Source organism: Macaca thibetana, chromosome 13 (genome assembly GCF_024542745.1).
Source record: "Macaca thibetana thibetana isolate TM-01 chromosome 13, ASM2454274v1, whole genome shotgun sequence".
NCBI lineage: Eukaryota > Metazoa > Chordata > Mammalia > Primates > Cercopithecidae > Macaca > Macaca thibetana.
Window position 1 is genome coordinate 56,019,869 of NC_065590.1, and position 21,279 is coordinate 56,041,147.

Consider the following 21,279-nt stretch of genomic DNA (forward strand, 5'->3'; position numbering starts at 1 on the left):
CTTATGGCAGGTTGGGCCCTATATTTATTGGACCGCGACCCACTTATATAACCGCTGTACTTGTCTTTACCACTTTTACATCTGTAACACACAGACTTTGCCCTTAAGATGCAAACAAGCATCTGGAAGATTGGGCATCCGTTTGATGAGAAGTAAAGCACAGGAGAGGTTTGCCACGGCCGTGGTTGAGAATCCCCACGTGGTTGTGATCACTCGTGGTAAAGGACGAGAAAGACAGCGTTCACAGGCAGTGCTATGCCTTTTGCAGATAGAGCGGTAAAAACCTGCTTTTGGTCGTGGAAAAAGGGGAAGAGAGGATGTGAAGAGTTTCTTCATTAGCAGGAGGCTTTTTGGAATGATATTGGTTTCCACGGTTATATCCAAGTCCAACATTTGTCAAATTTAAGTAAAATTTTGTCATTTCTGTGGTTTCTTGAAGTGTGAGACAGGTCAGCTGATGTTTAAACATGTTAGAGATTAAATAACATTTCTTAATTAACAAATGCCTTATAAAGAGAAATAGAGTGGTAGAGAAATTTAGATGTTGCTGAATTGGGAAGCTGCTGCAGACTAATAAACAGGGATGCGTGTAAGGGATTGCAAGAGATTTTCTAAGGATATTCGGCTAATGACATTTATCTGGGTAGTGGAGGCCAAGTTGTAATTTCTGTGGTTCTTGGGGCTTAAAACAGTGTGGCATTAAACAACAAAAATCATACCTAAGTTCTGTTTTCTCCCCTTTAGAAATAAAATTCAGTCTTCAGTGTGTTTTTTCGGTGTTGTTACATGACAATGACCAAGGAAAATATTGTTGTATAAATACAGCAAAGCCTCTGAGCAGAAAGTGAGTGAATGATGTGAAAAAGATGAATCAGTGGCTAAGCAGGAGATGTCAGGATTTAAAGTAGATAGCTTAAGGGTCAAAGCAAGGCAATCAACACATGGATAAGTGACATTTGTGGCTGAAATGGGTGGAAAAAAAAGGTGAATTATTAAATCTGATTTCGAAAGCTGTAGGGACAAAAGCTCTATGTGTGGCTGCGTTTTATTGTATAATGTCTTTGTTTTTTGCTGACACTGCTAAGGGGAACTAGCCTTTGTAAATCTTATTAGAGTTGGCAGTTCTCTCTCACTTGACTTTAAGAGAAATGAAGACTTGATAAGATTAGTAATTGTTTAAACAGCAAGGAGAGTTAGTTAGGAAGAAAAAAATACTGGTCTTTAGGAGACTTCTGTAGCCTTCACAGGATTAGGAGGAGGGGAAGAAGGAAAGGGCTATTTTATTGCGCTCTGTCTTCATGTGAGTTTTTGTTTTTCATTATATTTTAGCTTAGGTAATTATACAAAACTGTATTCCATGGCCTATACAGCACTTCAGCTTTAACAGTACATTTCTGTGGTTATAAGAGCAGGCTTTACAGTTATGTTTTACAAAATAAAAAAGATCATTTTTTTCTTCTAGCAAATCTAATTGTGAATCATGAATAAGATGCTGGGTAGATATGATAATTTCCATACTATAATTTGGAGTTGCATACTTTTGCATTGATTAATAAAAACAAATTTAAAAATGAACATTATTTTATGGGAAAATTGCCCTAAGTATCTTAATGCCACTTTAAAATACAGAGAAGGCAATTTAATGAAGGACACACGAAATGTAGCTTCCTTCCTTAAATTAGGAAACAAATATGACACAATGACAGCTTGTACTATGTGGGAGGGTGTTTTAAATGAAAATTTTTATTTTTCTGTGCATTTTTAATGTAGGGATTCAGAGATCATGCATAATCAGGAACAGTTAAGAGTGGAAAAAGTAATTTGTTAAAGAGAAGCAGAATTTGACATATCTGAAATGCATTTTATTTTGCAAATGGATAGCTCTTTCTATAAGATAAAGAACTTGGAATTACCAAGATGCATAATTGAACAGTATAGTGCCTGGGTACATAGGATAATTCAACTCAGAATAGCAAATCCATTAGGATTCTTCTGAAGCATTGAGTCATTTTGAAAATTTGAACTGAAAACGGAGTGCAAAAGATCACCACTAAACGTAGAAGGAAAACAAAAGGTTGGATTATTTTGAGTAGCACAGAATTGGGAGATGGAGTGATAAAGGCAGAGTCAGTCTTCCTAGAAGAATTGGCTCCATTTTGCTTATTTTCCCTATTTCATGTGTGTCAAGTGACTATTGAATAATTAATTGAGAATGGATGCCTCTCCCAAAACAGATCATGTATTAATGGCGAGGGATAGATGATTTCTGTTCAGATGAAATATCAACAAAGCTCTGCCTGTAGCCAGTATTTACACTGTCATGTTCTTCATAAAAACTAATTTTAAAATAAATAAGTTCACATTCATTAAGAGAAAATTTAGGGAAAAAAACAGGCAAGTAAATATTAAACATAAACTCAGCTTATCTCTGGTCCCAACTATAATTCTTTTAAAACTTTAACACCATTTAACTGCCTTCATATTTAAAATACAATAAGAACTACTAATAATTAATACTATTATAAGATAGTAAAAACATTCTCTGTCCCCCAACCTCCAGCCAAGAGTGCCTTGAAACAACTTATGCACCTGTGAATTTCCAGAATATTTTTATTGAATGAGCTCAATTTCATCCTGGCTTTGTGTTTGAGCCTAGCAAGTTTTATTTATTTATGTATTGATAGAGAATCCAGTAAAGGTTATGTGTCATGACCAGGTTAGTGGCAGAACCTGGGTAAGAGTATAAACACTTTTATTTGTTCCCAAGCCCTTTTTCATCATGTCTGGCAAATAAGATTTCCAGTTCATTTGGGTTGAGATTATTTTTCAGGTTCAGGTGTTATTCAAGGGGAAAAAAAAAACATATCAAAATGGCTGATAGAACAAAACTAATTTATGCATCACTTATGTTCTTTGACCCTGAGCATCAGCCTCAGAACTCAACTAAGCAAAAATGTCACCTTTCCTGAATAATGAATGCTCATAGGGTACATAGCTTTTTCATATTCATTTCATTTAAGTGCCTGGACCATTTATGATCTCATCTAAATGACCTTGAACATTATTTCTACTTAAGAGCACTCATAGATCCCTAGCAACTTGAAAGAATTAGTGAATTTCATAGCTATCTAGTTTAAAAACAAGAATAACAAGGACAATCAATAAGAAATTAAATTATATTTCTCATGATTTCCAGATCCCCAGGTCTCGTGCATTTTAGAGTCATGTGTATTAAAATCCCACATTGGACTGTTTCACTTTTTTGCATGTTCTCTATTTAAATGGCCATAGACACATATGGCTTCTGCTTATTGTTTAATGTTACTGAACATGTCAGTATGATAGATGTGACTTAAGAAAGCTCCTGCTTTCCATTACTTTTTTAATGTGACCACATAGGCAACCACCTTTACTCATTCATTCATTTGTTTATTCATTCATTTGTTTATAAATTTCTTTATTCAACAAGTACTGATTAAGTGTTTTGTGTACCAGAGTACTAGGCTTATGCGATAAAATGGTAGTGCAGAAATAATTATTACTTTCATAGGCCTCATATTCTAGTGAGAAGGCATAGTGACTTTAAAAAAAAATGAAGCTTAAAATTGTGGTATGTATTTTGAAGGATGGGTGCATGGTACTGTGAAAACTTAAAATAGTGTGAGCTGACCTAATAAAAAGTGATTATTAAACTGAAATCTGAAAATGTAAGAAAGAATTAACCAAATTAAGGCAGAGGAAAAGTATTAATCAGGTAAAGCCCAGAGGAACAGAATTATGATGCAGGAGATGGCACTGCATGTTCAAGCCACTGAGAGAATGCCTTAAGCATGGAGCTCTAACTCCATACTTGAGAGGAGTGGGGTCAGGCGGTGCATAGCCTTCTGGACCATGTCAAGTATTTTTGTCTTTACTGTAAAAGTGATAAAATAGTAATGGAAAGAATGTAGTGTGAATGGTAGGGAGGAAGATGGTATTATCACGTTTATATTTCCAAAATGCCACTCTGGCTACAATGTAGAGAACAGATTGAAAGGGGGCCAGGGAAAAAGAGAAAACATTATTTTCTGTTTGTCAGTCAACATCATTTGTTAAGCACCCACAGTAAGCTGTAGATTAAACTAGGGGAAAAAATACAGTTCTTTCTTGAAGGAAGTTAAAGTCATCATGGGTTTGGTTAGGTATAGAAATAAATGTAAGGCTGTTGATTGTTCAGAACACTTTGGTTCTTCCTGTGAAAAGCATCACCTGAACCCTTTATGTGGGTTGTAATGTGGTTTCCTGCAGATAAACCCATTGAATCTGTGGGTCTTTGGAACCCAGTGGCAGTGCCACACTTTATAGTATACCCCCAAGTATTTTGCTCAACATGTTTTAGTGACAAAATGTATTTGTTGTTTGAATCAACATTGTAACTACTACAATAAAGGACAATATTTTGTAGCTGCTTGTAATCTTTGTAAGATTGTTTTCATTTAAGTAGTTATTATATAAGTAGATACTGGACAAAAATGATTCAGAGATTTTGCCACAGTTTTGTTTGAAGTCTGCCATTGTAGGAAAGGGTGGTGTGTTGAGAAAGCTCTGAGTCACAGAAACTCATCAGTAGTTTCTAGAGGAAACATTCTGGGAAACTCTTAAAGTATGACAGTGAAAGGCATCTGTTTATTAAAAAGTTTATTTTGACTATGAGGTAATAATCAAAACTGAGTTACTATTCTAAAATGCCACAAATAAAGTCAAATGTATTACTTTGAGATTTTGTTTTCCTATTCTGAGATGCAGTTGTAGTGTAGAGGTTAAATTATACAGACTCTTGGGCAAGACTGCCTGGTTTCAAGTGGCACACTCAAACTTTCTATTCCTCAATTGTGTTATCTGTGAAATTGGGATGAGAATACTACTTCTTAGTGCTCTTAAGAAAATGAAGCAGGTGACTTCATGTGAATCTCTTAGATCAGTGCCTGGCCCTTAGTAAGCATTTTATAAGTGTCCATGTGTTATTTTTGTTACTATTACCTCACCCACAATTTCCAGTGACACCATTTTCTTTAGTGGTAATTTGAAGCAAAATTTAAATATTTAGAACTTCTTCTTACTCCTCTAAAAGGAATTTTAGTATAATAATAATCCATTACCTGCCCAAAGTTTCAGTTTGTGAAGACAATGAGCTTCTGTTTCTGTTGTATGCAGCTGTGTTCTAATGTTACCCATATCTAGCTGTTATTCAAAATATATTTAAAAACCACATTCTGAGAATATTGTAATTTAGCAAGCAATCAGCACAAAAGTATATGTAGAAACTATACTTTCACTTTCTACATAAACTAGTACCTGTATTCCATCCGAATTTTACATTTAAGCAGTGATTTTTTACTATATTAATAGCTTATTGGAGATACCATTTACTTTTAAGTTTATACTGTTATTATCTATCAAATAGGAAAAGTTTTAGTAACTTTAGTTTAAAGAAAGGTTTATTCAATTTATAACTTGTCTTTGAGACTCTCTTATACATTAAATTTATTTACACATATGCTACAGATAAGATAGGTAACATTTGGCTTTAAAATTTCAAGCAAGCTATTCTTTTAGTTATCATATGCAGATTATATTTTTCATCATAAAATTATATATATATGTATACATGTTACTGATATCATGTTCAGTTTTGGATATCATTAAATTAAATATGAATTAAATTGATTATTAAAGGTATAGTTATCCTGATGGACTATAGAAAGAACTGGCACTGTATAATATTTCTGTCATTCTTAGCTGCATTGTGAGAATCAGGACTCAGACACATTAGTACCTGAAAATAGTCATTGACCACATTCTATACTCCTTCCTCAGCTACACTGGTTGCAGAGTTAACTCCTGTAAATATGTACTAAAAATTAGGTCTTACAATAGATATTCAGGTTTTGTTGTATTAGGGGATTAATAAACCTACTATTACAAGTTGCTGTGCAAACTATGCTTTCACAAAGTATATAAGCATATTTAATGTAATTCAGAATAAATTAGTTTTACATTTTTTAAAGTTTTCGGTTTATTATAAAACAGTATGCAAATCTTAAACTTTTTTGTTGTGTACTTCTCTATAATTTTGTGGCCCAGTACCTTTTCTATTATTCATAAGTATAGGAATAGGTAATTTTACATGGTCTTTGCTGAATATATAAGTCTTAAAATGTTCTAATTAGCTTTGGAAAACAAAATTTTGGCCAGTTGCTTTAGAGCATCTTCAGAAAATTGCAAGGCTTTTGGTTTTCTCTCCTGAGCATGGATTCCATGTAGTTCTACTTAAATATTGGGATGGGTACCATGCACTCTCAGATTCCATTCTTGCCACATGATTATTTATATTTTTGTGTGTAAACAGAACATGGTTTGGAATCTGAAGAACTAAATTCCAGGTGGGACTTTACATCTTAATAGATGTTAAAAGTAATATAACACCATCAATGTTCTGTTTTATTTTCTAAGGTTGCAAATTGGGAAACCATGTAATCAGACTACTAATATATTGTAAAGTAATGCCAGCCTACTTCACAGATTGTTTGCAAGTAGATAATAGATATAAACTCTTTCGAAGCTTAAACATTTGAAGGAGATATTAAATGGCAGCAGGTAGATTGCTGTAGGATGTTGTGAATGCTAATAGTATTATAAAAATGGGTATCATGTTTCTTTAAATCTACTTTGGGTTCATTTTAAATGTGTTTTAGACCATTTATGCCCAAAAGTATGCATCAGATTTGGTAGAGTTCTCTTATTATTATGCTTTAAAATATGGATATTATGACAAGCCAAGTAAAGAGGACATTGTTTCCCTTATTCCGCTTGGGTAAAATTTAAACAAATAAAATAAGTGCTTTAAGGCAGCAATTATATGAGTGATACTATATACTTCTGTTTATATGAAGTTTAAAACAGATACAACTAATCAGTGATGATAGAGGTCAGAATAAAGGTACCTTTTAGTGGTCTTGACTAGAAGAAAACAAAACAATGGAGCATTGGGCATGATATGGGTGGTGGTTACGTGGGTATGTACATTTATAAAGATTCACTGAATATATATGTAAAATGTATATGCTTTACTGTATGTAAACTCTCCCTCAACTTTAAAAAAAATCTTTCAAATTAAAAAAGAAATGCTGTTCAGTGAATACCAATGCACTGAATATATATAAAAGCTAACTTACAAAGTAATCCTTAATGGAAATCTATATTGAAAAATGTTGAGCATAAAAGTCAAATATTTGTAACATATATCCAAAGACTATTCCAGAGAGCAAGCCTATTTATAAATAATTTTAAAAGTAAGCAGAGAAAGTACTCTGTTTTAAACACTGTATACAATGTTTGAATTTGAATCATTTTCCACTTTCATGTTCTTTATAATGTTTAGAAGTAAAACATAGGTTCTTATTTTACACTTGCATCCATGGAGCACAAATCCTACCAACACAATCAGGCAACGTAAGTTGTCCAGTTAGAACAACTCACCTGCTGGAATTGTTAAGTAATTGAATGATGAGTATTTTGTAAGAGCTCAGTAAATACTTGAATGAGTAATTGGATATTGGAAAAGGCATTACCAGTTAGTTCAACCCCAGCTCTCATAGTACTTTCTAAATCTGCAAATATACATGATCTCCCCAAAAATAGTATACATTAAGTTATTTCAGAAAATGGACTAGATGCCTCTCCTTAAAGGTAAGGTCATAAGCACCTCTTGAATTTGAGAATAATTTAAAATCATTCTGTTAAGAGTCATGGTAGTTGTTACTAAAATTACCATTTAGGGTTTTTGAGTGAAAGGCATTATGCAGTGTGCTTTGTCTATCTTATCTTATATAGTCTTACCATAGTCCTACTTGATAATTTTACAAAATTTCTATTTTTTTCAGTGAGAAAACTGTGAGTTAGAAAAGATCACTTGCTAAAAGTTCGGTAGCTACTAAATGGCAGAGCTGGGATTTGAGTCCAAGTATGCCCAATACCTTAGCAGACAGCCCTGTCCATTATATGACACAGCTTGTATATTTTGCTTATCAAATGGATGCTGGGCGTTTGTTCACTAGTTTTCAGGGTACTATTTTAAATGGGCTGACTTATAATAAAGCATTCAGATTTGAGAGTTGTGACATACCTTTAAATTTAGTGCTGCTTCCTGATATCATGATAATAAAGAAAATGGAATAGCTTATCAGAATTCATCACTCTTTGTTTTCATAATGCTTTTTTATTTGCTTCCTTTGTTGACCTTCTTTTCATACTCTGTGGGTTGATTCTACTCTATCATAACCAGCAGTAAAGCCCCAAAATATTGCATCTCAATAATATTACAACTATTTTTTGTCCTTTTGATGAAAAAACTTATTATTTTGCAAAACAAGCAACACAAAATTTCCATCTCTTTCAGAGTTTGGATGATAAGATTATTGAAAATATCAACATCCATGGTGAGTCAGCACGAATATAAAGACCCAGCTCAGTCACACAAATAGATAGTGAGAGTTGCTGAGTTAGAATATGGTTCTGCTGAAAATCTAGATGATGGTACAGTGGGCACTTAATTGAAATGTCATAATGAGAAGATAGTGCCTCTTTTTGGCTAAGTGAGTTTGGCTTCCCAACACATTGCCTGAAATTGAATTTAGGAGTGGTTCTTAGAAAGATGAATGCTCTGTGCTATTTCAGGTATATATGAGAAACTATTATTGGAAAGAAGTGGGAGGAAAATAAGTCTGAACTGGCAAGCCAAAGTGCTGACCTGTCCTCTTGTCTAGTTACTAGCGCTCAAAACTATCTGGGCTGTAATTAGAAATGCACTGACACCACACTGCAGAAGCAACTGCTACTTCAAATAGTACTTTCTTAGGTTGGTTCCCAGGAGGGATCTGGCAGTCCAAAAGTTAAAAGAGGAGCTGCCAAGACGAACAGTTGCTTCACTAATATCCTGACATCAGAAGGGCTTTCTTCATTTAATTGTAGACATAATGAATTCTGTGTGGATTCTAATCCATGATGGAAACAGAACTGATGAGAGCTTAGGAGTTACTGTTGTTTGGGACCTCACAATACCTGGCCCGTGTATGGAAACAGCTAGGCTTAAGTGTTACTCAAACCTTGCCAGATTCAGCAGAATCTACAGCCCCATCCAGCAGACAGAAGGAAATTAAAGACTCATGTTTTTCTTCTAAGTAATGATGTTCCTCTATAATTAACCATGCCTGGACTCTCCTTAGGGAAATAACTGGCATGGCAGCATATGACTATAGTTGTTGTATGGAAGAAACCACTGTACAGCTTAAGATCTTTAACTTTAGTGAAAAATTGATTTATTTTCCAGCAAATAATGTAATTATTTATTTAAAATTATACGTGATGCTACAAATATTAAATGTTTAATATACTGAATTGAAAACATTATAAATATAGGAAGTTACTTAATGTATTTCACTACTCAAAAGCACAATAAAATGTGTAAGAGTATACATTTATGAATGTCCATTTTAAAGTTGGGCTGAGTTTCTATGAAAGAAGGTAATCGCAGTGCTTTGGGAGTCCAAGTAGGGTCACTTGAGTCCAAGAGTACGAGACCAGCTGGGACAACAAAGCGATACCTCATATCTATTAAAAAAAAAAAAAAAAGCCAGATATGATGGCCACACCTATAGTCCTAGCTACTCAGAAGGCTGAGGTGTGAAGATTGCTTGATCCCAGGAGTTCTAGGAGGCAGTGGGCTCTGATTGTACCACTGCACCCCAGCCTGAGCAACTGAGCAAGAACCTCTCTCTTAAAAGAAAAAAAAAAAAAAAAAAGAATCCCAGAAACTTCTTTTATCAGAAAAGTTAGGGAATTGATACACATATTTGCTTTTGATATTTATTTATTTATTATACTTTGTTCTGGGATACATGTGCAGAGCATGCAGGTTTGTTACATAGATATACATGTGCCATGGTAGTTTGCTGCACCCATCAACCCGTCATCTACATTAGGTATTTCTCCTAATACCATCCCTCCCTAGACCCCCACTCCCAGAGAGGCCCCAGTGTGTGCTGTTCCCCTCCCTGTGTCCATGTGTTCTTATTGTTTAACTCCCACTTATTCGTGAGAACATGCGATGTTTGGTTTTCTGTTCCTGTGTTATTTTGCTGAGTATGATGGTTTCCAGCTTCGTCCATGTCCCTGCAGAGGACATGAACTCATCCTTTTTTATGGCTGCATAGTATTCCATAGTATATATGTGCCACATTTTCTTTATTCAGTCTATCATTGATGGACATTTGGGTTGGTTTCAAGTCTTTGCTATTGTGAATAGTGCTGCAGTAAACATATGTGTGCATGTGTCTTTTTTTTTCTTTTTTTTTTTTTTTTGAGACAGAGTCTCGCTCTGTCACCCAGGCCAGAGTGCAGTGGCAAGATCTCAGCTTACTGCAAGGTGCATGTATCTTTATAGTAGAATGATTTATAATACTTTGGGTATATACCCAGTAATGGGATTGCTGGGTCAAATGATATTTCTGGTTCTAGATCCTTGAGAAATCACCACACTGTCTTTCACAATGACTGAACTAATTTATACTTCCACCAAAGGTGTAAAAGTGTTTCTTTTTCTCCACATCCTCTCCAGCATCTGTTGTTTCCTGACTTTTTAATGATCGCCATTCTAACTGGTGTAAGATGGTGTCTCATTGTGGTTTTGATTTGCATTTCTCCTATTATCAGTGATGATGAGCTTTTTTTCACATATTTGTTGGCTGCATATATGTCTTCTTTTGAAAAATGTCTGTTCATATCCTTCACCCACTTTTTGATGGGGTTGTTTGCTTTGTTCTTGTAAGCTTGTTTAAGTTCCTTATAGTTTCTGGATATTAGCCCTTTGTCAGATGGGTAGATTGCAAAAAATTTCTCCCATTCTGTAGGTTGTCTGTTCACTGTGTTGATAGTTTCTTTTGCTCTGCAGAAGCTGTTTAGTTTAATTCACCCCATATGTCAATTTTGGCTTTTGTTCCCGTTGCTTTTGGTGTTTTAGTCATGAAATCTTTGCCCATGCCTGTGTCCTGAATGATATTGTCTAGATTTTCTTCAAGGATCTTTATGGTTTATTAAATAGGGAACCCTTTCCCTGTTGCTTGTTTTTGTTGGGTTTGTCAAAGATCAGATGGTTGTAGATGTGTGGCGTTATTTCTGAGGTCTCGGTTCTGTTCCATTGGTCTATATATATCTGTTTTGGTACCAGTACCATGCTGTTTTGTTTACTAGCTTTGTAGTATAGTTTGAAGTCAAGTAGCATGATGCCTCCAGCTTTGTTCTTTTTGCTTACGATTGTCTTGGCTGTATGGGCTCTTTTGTAGTTCCATATGAAATTTAAAGTAGTTTTTCTCAAATGGTAACTTATAAGTTTCAAAACATGCTCCATTTTTCAGCGAATATCATTACATTTATTTTGTAATATATTAGATATTGATTTTCTTTTCCTCTATCCTCTTCAGCCTTTATTTAAATTAAAAATGGTTGGATTAAAATATGTCTTTCTTCTATCACAATGTATTTTTTCTTCAGTGACAATTCTTCAAATGACATTTAAAGAATTTTTTCACTTGAAGTTTATAGATTGTTATTCTATGACTCTATATATTGATTTCCTTCACAAAAGTACAGACATATGTAGAGCTTCAGGAATTAGAATAAATCTTCTGGGAATGGTGCTCCTCTTCAGCTGTTAGCTGGGAGCTGTTCATGTTCCCAGAGGTTGTTGGCAATAAAGAAGAATGATGGGCACCTTCCTTCTCCTCCACCCAAGACATTATCCATCCTGGACACAATTCTTATTTGTATCCTAAACAGAGACAATAACAATTTGGATTGGAGCCAAATACACAATTCTGAGTGTCTTCTACCCACAGGAGGTGGAGGATGGAGAGATGCTCAAGCCTCAGGGAAGCTGGGAAGCTTGAGCTGTTTGATAGTTTAGAAAGTGAGACAGAAGACCAGAAGAGAGGAATAGGAGATAGGAGAAAAGACTGATGAGAGAGAAAAAGAGTATTTGTGATTAAGGTAAATTGAGAAAGAGAGAGAGGGACAGACAGACAGAGAGAAGAATTAATAGAATTTGAAACAATGAGGACATTGAGAACTTTAAAAAAATCACACATCTGGTTAGTGAAAGGCAGGGTAGGAACATATATTGCTTGACTTCTAGCCCTGGGCTTAAGCCAGAAAGGGAAATGAGAAGAAAAAGACAAGAATAAATACATAAACGTCTACGATAAACCTACAGAAAGTATAATCATTCTTTGTCTCTACCTCTGATTTCTGGCGGTGTATCATTGGAATTTTTCCTGCCATCTAACAACATCAAGAACAATAGCAAAATCTTAAGTAGCTCTCACAGTGTCAGGCACTATTTTCAGCTCTTCGCACATATTAATTCATTTGGTCTACTCTACAACCCTATAAAGTAGGTGATGTTTTTCTCATTTGATAGATGAAAAAATTAAGGCCCAGAAAGATTTTTAAAATTTTCCCCAATTCACACACTAAAAATTTACAAACCTGATATTTGAATCATAGCTGCATAACTTCTGAGGCCAGACTCTTCACTCGTAATTCCTTCTTTTTTATTATAAAATAATAACTAGCTGTATATCCTCCACACCCTTTCACATAGGATAATCTCCTCTGTGTTTCAAAGTAATCTGTATAAGCTAATGCAATGTCATTTTTTTTTCTCTTTTTTTCAAAATTCCGTTTAACTGTTCAATAACTTCTTGTGAGCAGAAAATTTCTTCCTTAAGTTTAATGAAAATCCTTTCTCTGCTGACATAAATTGTTCTATGTCTTCAGTAGAAATAAAATCCATGTGGTTAGTATTGTCTTCAATTATTTTTATCTGCCTAAGAGAAAGAGTGCTGTCTTCACTGAGCTAAAAATGTTCCAATCCTCTTTATTTGCAACTGGTCTGACATTCAGCCTCCTTCCTCTAATAGCCCCTCTGCTCTGTTTATTTTACCCACGGTCACTTCAGCTGGCTAATGCTCTTCCAAAGGCTATTTCCAAAAAAGTATTACAGTCATCCTGGTCTGTTCATCCTGGCAACAGCATCACTGCACTTTCAGTGACCCCCTCACCTTCCCTGTTGCCTTTGTCTGACTTGCTAATTTCCCATCATACCTTGGAAAGAGCATGGACAAGAACTTCATAAAATTCTTGGTAGGTTTTTGTTGTTATCTAGTGGCTTAAAAAATGTCTCTCACTAGTGTCTGTAGATTAGGCAGTCCAGAATTGTGTAAAGGGAAAAATCTTGATAGCATTGCATTTGTAAGCAGGAAAAGTAGGCCAGAAAAATATGAGCTGACAAACAGAGAAAAGAATTTGGAGTAAGGAAAACTGGCAGTGGTAGTCTGGTCCGCAGAGGACTAAACAATGGAAATGGATTTGAACAAGATTGTGTTGATTTAGGCCGAAGGAAAGAGAAAACATCGTTCACTTGTAATTCTAGTATAAATGTGAGAACAGGTCAGCAGAAGTAGTGGGTGAATCTGTATCACTAGAGATCCTTAGTAGCTTAAATAGAAAACTGCTAGTTTCAAATTGCTTAAGGTTCCTCTTTTTCTGGTCAGCGGCCTGGACTTAGTAACATTTGAATTATATTTTCAGTTCTGTAGTTATGTAAATAATTAGACTTTTCTGAAAGCCTTTTAACATGCAAATCTCCCAAGTCCTGAGTTGGAAACAGCCCCAAACAAATACGCTCCCCTCCCCCTACAAAACCTAATTTCTGCCAAAAACAAAAACAAAAAAAAACCACAACTCTATTTCAAGAGTGTCTGAAGTTATAATTCACATACATTTGCATAAAATATGTCACCAACTGTTACAGAACACTTGGCCCATGAATTACTTCCCCCAGTGCCTTAACTTGCTGTTGTTGCACATTGGTGTCCCTGGAATACACTCTGGGCAGGCTCTCCACCCACATGCTTATGTTTGCCCTGAGCCAGCTGCCCTTGTCCTCTTTACACAGTGGATTGCCCCAGTTTCATGTTTCCTTGAACGTGGTTGAGCTGGTTGAGCTCAAGTTACAGCTGCTGCCTATATTGCAGACTCACCTTGCACTTCCTCTTGTTTGCTTTGCCATCTCCAGGGTATCCTCCCAATACTGACTCTGCCTCCACCAGGTGTGATGTTCTTGCCCTGCTGCATAACTACAGCACATTCGAGTGGTGTCTCTTACATCTCAATCCCTTTATATCCTGTGTAATTGTTCTTCCTCTGTGAAATATAGCTTTGGGTGAAAGGGTCTTTGGTAGTACTGGAATGAATTGTTCCTGGAGGAGGATGAGATTAGAGGGCAAAAAAATAGTTTTGGGTTGAAAACAAAACAAAGGAAACAAAAACCAGAGAAAAAAATTAAAGTACTCACAAAATGAAAAACACTTATTTCTGAGTATTCTGCCATGTTTTTGGTTTCCCAGGAAAACCAGTTACACAAACCAGAAATCTAGCCTCATCTTTGACCCCTCTGTTTTTTTCTCCATTCATAATTCCTAAACCACGTATTAAGAAGCCATCACACAGGAGGAGGTGAGATATTAGCTCTTAGACAGTGTTTACCTCTGTGCTCTCAAGCCCTTGAGGACTAAACGTTTGACAGCACAAATAAAGGACTTGAAACCTAAATACAAGTCTAAACAATTCAGTCATCCAAATATGAATAAGACTCACAATTATAGTATATGAAGATCTATAATAAGGCACACAGTGTGCTACTCGTGATATTGTTAATGATATCCTCAGTTGCAGCAAAAATTAGCAGGTTTACTTTTCGAAAATGCGAGTCCAATGGTATACCTAAAAGAGTGAAAAATGTTTGGCTCCTTTTACAAATTATAGTTAATGGATTGCTTCACACTCTTAATTAAGTCACCGTCATTTCAAATTACTCTAATCACTGGATTCTTCCATATCAAAATAAAACAGTTTGCAGTAAGCCCTTAGAGGATTATAGAGACTAGGTTAAAAAAACAAAACAAAACAAAAAAAAACCTTGAGATTAACAAATATTGAGTTTGTTTCAGCATAAAATGTGAACATGAGGAAAGTGAGGAAACCTGAAAGTCTACTTTTTGGTGAAACAATGTTTTGGTCAACTGCAGGTCTAAGAGTTGGAAAGCGTCACATTTTAGTGGGGTGGGCTGGTAGACAACATGCATGATTTCATTACAATGCAGTAAATGCTACCACAGAGATGAATATCCAGTGAGACTAGCTGTACAAAGATGAAAGGATTAATCACTTGCTTTCTGTGACCAAGTTCTCTTGATTCTATTGATATGATGCTATTTTAGGTGCACATACTCCCTCATCAGGATTGCTGCTATAGTCTACTTACCACTTTCCCAATCTCAGGCATTGCTCCTCTTGTCCCCATTCAAAGCCATTTCTCTCTGCTACTGGAGTGATCCTTTATAAATAGTATTGCTCCTTTGGCTAAAAGATTAAACAAAAATTCTCAAGAATGGCAGGCAAGCACTTGTATATAAATTGGTCTCTTTATCCAAACTAATTTCTTACCATTTTCTTTCAACAGAAACTTTGTGATCTAAATGAGTCATTATATTCTGGATAATAATTGTGTTCACATGTCTTGGGGTTCTTTCCAGTGTTACTCTCTCTGGACCTAGTGCCTTCCATTCAATCAATTTCACCCATCATTTAAGACCCATCTGTAAGGTCTCTTTCTCTGTGAAATCATCCCTGCTACCCTCTTCCTACTCACCCCTAGTTCTCCAGCAGGACCAATGCTGGCTTTGTGTAGACCTTTATTCTTATGCTGAACACATTTTATTATAGTAATTTATCATCCCATCTGATTTCTTCACTTGATTCTAAGTCCCCAGGGGAGCATTTACACCTTTTATATACAGAAGAGCTACCAGAGTCTGGCCCATGGTAGGAGCTCAATAAACGTTACTGGATCTCACTGCAAGATGTTAAGAAGAGGATATTGTTGGTAATGGTCAAACAAAACAAATAGGCAATTTCTTAAAAGAGAATATCAAATAGCCAGTAAATATATAAAAATAAGCTTGACCTCAGAAAGTAAAGACATGTGAATTAAAATGCAGTATATTATTTCTTGTTTAGCTGGTTGAAAACATTAAAAAGCATCATCAGGCTGGGCAGGGTGACTCGTTCCTGTAATCTCAGCACTTTGGGAGACTGAAGCGGGAGAATTGTTTGAGGCCAGGAGTTTGAGACCAGCCCAGGCAAAAAGTGAGATAGAAAAAAATTTTTAAAACTTAGCCAAATGTGGTGTCATACATGTATAGTTCCAGCTATTTGTGAGACTGAGGTAGATTGCTTGAGGCTGGGAGTTGGAGGTTCAGTGAACTATGATTGTGCCACTGCCCTCCAGCCTGGGTAGCAAAGCAAGACCAAAAAATAATAATAATAAAAATAAAGCACAAAAAAGACCGTAATATCCAGTTTTGGCCGAAAGATGTGGCAACATATAACACTCTTATGCTCTTGAGCATCTTTGGATGGAGTGTGTATTATTACAGTTCTTTTGAGAGGCAATTTAACAGTAACTATGAAAATGTAACTGTGTATGTCCTTTAACACAGTTTCATATCTAGGAACTTTTGTTTTAAACAGAAATACCTAAACGAGTCTCACAAATATGCATATTGTCTGTAATAGTGACAACAAGTAAATGGAATCAATCCAAATGTTAATTAACATGGATTTGATCTAAATAAATTACGGTAGAGCTATGTACAATGACTCACAATATAACATGAATGAGATATGCTTTTGTAAACTGGTATGAAAATTTGTTAAAAATATGTTTAGCAAATATAAATACATGTCAAATATATACACCTATATGCAAAATAGAATTGTTTATATACTTATGTATAAAAGGGCACATAACCTGGAAAGACCAGGTGTTTCACTGTTTTCAGTGAAGAGGGTAAAGAAAAAAATCTAAATTGTTGCAGGATAAATATTTATAAGTGCAAGAGCAGATTATCAAAGGAAGTTGGTGACTCTCCATCTTGAGGGATTATCTATGAGATTTTTGAAATGTCAAACCAATAGTCCATTTCAGAAGATGAGAACCATTGTATGACTTTCCAAGGATTTATATTGTCCTAGGTTGAACATTCTGTGTTAAACATAGTATAATGTTCGTATTGTCAGAATACAATACCACACTAACCTTGCAGAATATATTCTGAACACACATTGTAAAAGAATTATAGGATTTAAAGCTTATATAATTCTAAGAATTATTATTTTTTTACTTGGGCACGTTTATCAGATTGAATAATTCTCCTGGTAATGAAGTAATGAATGAAGGGGTCCTATGAAGATGCAAGGTCCAGAACCAGGTGTAATGTTTCTCCTCAGCAGAGTGATTTGTGTTACTGTTTTATTTACACTTTTTCCTGTTGTTATCCATTTGTTACCATAGAAGAGATATGGCTGAATAGGCCAGTGTTGTGTCTCAAATTGATTTCATAATAAGGTATATTATCATTCTTTCAATGCCTCCTTTCACTAATGAAAATCCTAGAAACATCTGAGAAGTTCCAAATGACTGACAACTTTCCTGCTTTACTTCATACACATGTATGTTATCAATAATTACTTAGTAGACTCTTTAATTTGTCTAAATTTGTGCAGGCATAATGGAACCTGACAATGCAATTTTCCATTGTAAATGGATGACTAAGCTGAGCAATTTGCCTCCTTCCCATTCCTTTTGTCCCAATATATTATGCTACACTAGAATGCCTACACTTTGAAAATAGCCCATCTATATTCATTCATCAATGCATATAAATTGATTTACATGCTCATTTTGCAGTTTCCAAATATGCATTTGTTGCATAAAATTTTTCATATCTAGCCCAAAATGCTTATTTTACCCCTTCTTCAAAAACGTAGCTGGTGTGAGCCAACTACACATAAAATCCAGGTGCTTCACAACTGAATTTCTATAGGAAAATGCGAAAAGCATGGAGATGAAAGGCTTAAATCTTGCCATGGGTCGTAACTCCCAGCTCAGATCTTCCCCTTCTGGATCAGCTCCTTGAAATTAGTCAGGGCAATATTGGAGTTAAGAGTTTATTCATACTATCCATGTTATATGCCAACTCATGATTTATGTGGAAACTAAAGATATTTAGTAGAATAGTACATTGCTGGGTTCTAATTTTTGCCTTTCCACCAAATAGCTATGCTTTGCTTTCATTGACTCTACAGCTTAGATTTTGGTTTCATTTACTGTATGTCTCAGATTTTTCCAATTTAAGAAAAAATTGCCTAAAACTAAAACAAAATGTGATTTGTCCTAGTGAATAACCTTAATATTATCACAAAATTAAAAGCAGTCTATAAACAAATAGAAGTATATAAGTTTTATAAAAACATTCCAACAAAACGTTTGTGGCTATATAATTTATAAATCACAAATTTGTATTTATATATATTTTCAAAGAGTTAAAATGTTTTAAGTTAGGAAATTATTATATTGATGCTTTTAGTATCTTTGAATATATTTTCTACACAATTAAAATTATATGTTATAAGAAATAAAATTAATGAATACATTTCAAGATGCCCTGTATAGATGGTAATGGGCAAGAGGGGAAAGGAATTTATATACACTGATTGTATGCCATACACTGCAGTGATAAACTTCTTTATTATTATCTCTCTTAATTCTCAAAAACACAAACCAAATTTAATTATTTTCATTTTGTATTTAGGAAAACTAGTTCCTGGAAGTTTCTACATAGCAAGGAAAAATTTTGAACGCAGGATTTATTTGTCTCTACACGTCATCCTTCCCCATCTGCCTTCACCATCCCCTCTCGCAGCTTCAGAATAGCTCAGGCAGGCAGGTTCTATGGAGTCATATATACAAAGGATCAAAAGTAAACCCCCTCTTTTTAGATAGTATAATAGCATTGGAGCTACTCTCTATCATCTTTGTTTGATTTGAGCACTGCTTGGTTTTAATTGATTTGACTTTTGTATTTTTCTTCATAACTGATCTCTTTTATTATGTGTGAATGTATTTCCCAACCACATGATACATTGCCAGCAACAACCAAAGAGCAACCTCTAGATATAGTTTCCAGATATTTTGTAGGAAGACTGTAGGCAAATCTCAGCATACAAAACAGATTTATTGTTTTCTACTATTTCTTTATTTTATTATTTGTGTGCTTCTGGTTTATTTATTTTCCTTCTACTCTGTGCAAGATTAATTTTTCTTTCCACTGTTATTTCCTTTCTTAGGATTTTATCACTTTATGACTTTTTCATCATATTTTGGTTTATTTTTGATAATAAAATATTCAAACAATATACCTAAGATGAAGACTTTTGAAATGAAGGGAATATTCCCGATAATTCTTTGCTGTTGTCTACAGACTGTTACTCTATGTATTTGTCCACATTTTAGCTAAATATCTTTGGTGATAATATTTTATCTCAGGATTTACTCGCTTTAAGAAATAAACATTCATGTAAAAGTACATCCCATAAAAATGTTTATTTGACCAGTCTGAGTCTTTTATCCTTTATCAGAAATTATCCAATCAATGATTTCTCAAATCTGCTTCATTTAAAACTAGAAAAATAATATATAAAACACACACATACAAAAGGTGAAAGTGTATTTTGATGTGTATAATGGTTATGTACTTATTATGCACAATTTTCATAAACCCCTAACACTTCCAGGTAACTTATGTCAACATTGTTTTCATAAGTAACTCATAAGGAAAGTATGTAAATAGTTTGCATATTGTATCACCAAAATGCTGTAAGTAATTCAGAAATTGTCATAGGGCACACATATTTTTAACCCTCTTAAAGATTCCAAGAGTTCCAAATAAGTATTATATCAATTTTTCTTTGGACAATAATTTTTTTGAATACCTTTTCTGTATTTCAGAAATATTTCAGAAAATGCTTATTAATCTTCTGATAATTATCTGAAAAATATGTCCAATTGCATGTTGAAACAAAGTAATCTGTTACAAAATGGAATTTGGAAATAAAGAGACCAAGAGTTATAGCTCATTATAGTATCTAAAGTTGTAATTGATGCACTAGAGAAAAATGTTTAAGATCTATGAATTTTAAGTAATATGTAGAGTCATTGAGCTTAGTCACTGGCATTAATATTTGTCCAGACACGTCACTGCTCTATTGGTGTTCATAGTTTATAGACATTTAGAAGGTCAGCCACAATACAGGGTGATCAACAGTAATGATAGGGCACAAGCAACTCAGATTTGGGAGGTAGAGGAGGCTTCCTAGAGGATAAGACAGCTAAGGTGAAACTTGAATATGAATAGTAGTTAGAGCTAAGGGAGCATAGGGAGAAGAGGGTAGAGCATGCAAAAAGGCACTTACTCATTTGAAGAACTAAAAATAGCTTAGAATTTGTAGTGCACAAAGTGGTTAAACACAGGCTGGAAACTAAGCTTTGTAAACCCTGTAACTGTATTAAGGGGCAAGGAACTTACCTTTTGAGTATGTGGCATAGTTAGAAAAATAGAGAGTAACACAAGGTTATTATAAGACTATAGTTGCTAAAATGGTAGGCCTTAGATGGAAAGAAAATCGGAAATAAATAGCTGTGGACCCACATGAGACAACGACAAAGGCTCTTATAAGAAATGGCAATGACTGGCAATAGATTTATACGTGTTTTGAAGATTGCTAGCTTCTATCATACTGAGAAATCCAAGAAAAAATGTAGATTTGTCTCTTTTTACAGCTTTTGACCTAAAGTCTGTTTTGTCTGGTGTAAGTATGACTGTCCCTGCTTGCTTTTGGTTTTTATTTGCCTGAAATATATTTTGTCTTCTCTTCACTTTCAGGTTATGTGTGTATTTACAGATAAGATGAGTTTCTTGTAGGCAGCATATATTTGGGTCTTTTTTGTTTTAATCCACTCAGCCAGTCTGTATCTTTTCAAGGGGGAATTAAATCCATTTAGATTTAAGGTTACTACTGATAGGTGGAGATTTATTCCTGTCATTTTACTGAATGTTTTATGGTTATTTTGTATTTCCTTTGTTCTTTACTTCCTCTCTTATGATTTATTTTTGCAGTTGGGTGATTCTCTGTAGTGATAAGATTTTATTCCTTTTTCTTTCTCCTTTGTGTATCGACTCTACCAGTGAGTTTTATAGTTCTGCATGTTTTCATGTTGGTAGT

The 21,279-nt window shown here is 34.7% G+C and overlaps 1 protein-coding gene across 23 annotated transcripts in view; it reads left to right on the plus strand.

Annotated features, from left to right (window-relative positions):
- The window catches only part of NRXN1 (neurexin 1), a 1,134,455-nt gene that overhangs the window by 5,389 nt on the left and 1,107,787 nt on the right, over positions 1-21,279 (plus strand). The gene's annotated exons all lie outside the window — the stretch shown is intronic.